The 872-nt window shown below is 42.9% G+C and overlaps 1 protein-coding gene across 1 annotated transcript in view; it reads right to left on the minus strand.

Annotated features, from left to right (window-relative positions):
- The window catches only part of LOC105458744 (lipase 1-like), a gene marked incomplete at its 5' end in the record, with an annotated part of 4,222 nt that overhangs the window by 2,040 nt on the left and 1,310 nt on the right, over positions 1-872 (minus strand). The window lies entirely within an intron of this gene.

Raw genomic sequence — 872 nt, forward strand, 5'->3', positions numbered from 1 at the left:
TGATTTTTCGTGATTTCCAGTTGTTCGTATGTGAATCGAGTATGTGAATCGAGTGTAAAATGTTGAAGTGACACGTTATGTAAAAAAAAGAATTAATTAAATAATAATCTGATCTGTGTCAGTTAGTGATAACGTCTGCATTAAAATTAACGAAAATTTATTAAAATAAACGTTTATTTGGAACTGTACGTGATCCATCGAAATGGAAATTCCGTCTTTCTCACGAAGCTATACAGAAGTCATCGAATCTTTACAAGGTAATTGATGTATGTATGTGTGTGTGTGTTTTGTGTGTGAGCAAGAGAGAATGTAATCGCATGTCCTTAAAATGTCATGTGTATGCGCGCGTGTAGCAGTCAGCTGATCGTCGCGAGGGTCCCGCGTACCGCCTGCGTCCGACAGTAAGTTGCGCGCCCCTGTCTACCTTCCATACGCGGCCCATAATTTGCTAACTATTTCTTGTTATAATTTGAAAACTAAGCTTCGGATAAAATTTTGGTAAAGGAAAAATCTTCTCAGAATTGAGTCAGGAATATAACATTTTAAGGACAAAAGTTTATTTTGGGACACCCTGTATAAAGCTCGTCGAATCTGAACGCGCGGCGAGATAAGCCCGCCCGTCGCGGACCGCGGTCACCTCCCTCGCGCGCCTAGTTGACGGCGCGTGAGGGGGGGGGGCAGGTATATTGTATACATATAATATACATTTGCCACATTGCCGTGCGCTAGGCAATCAATTACTCCCACCACGCCCCACGCGCTAGGCGACCGCGGTCCGCGGCTGGCGGGCGTATCTTGCTGCGCTTTCAAATTTAACGATCTTTATAAATTAATATCTCGATAATTATTGCGAAAATTGCAAAATGGTAGAG

Source organism: Wasmannia auropunctata, unplaced genomic scaffold, assembly GCF_000956235.1.
Source record: "Wasmannia auropunctata unplaced genomic scaffold, wasmannia.A_1.0 LD334344.1, whole genome shotgun sequence".
NCBI lineage: Eukaryota > Metazoa > Arthropoda > Insecta > Hymenoptera > Formicidae > Wasmannia > Wasmannia auropunctata.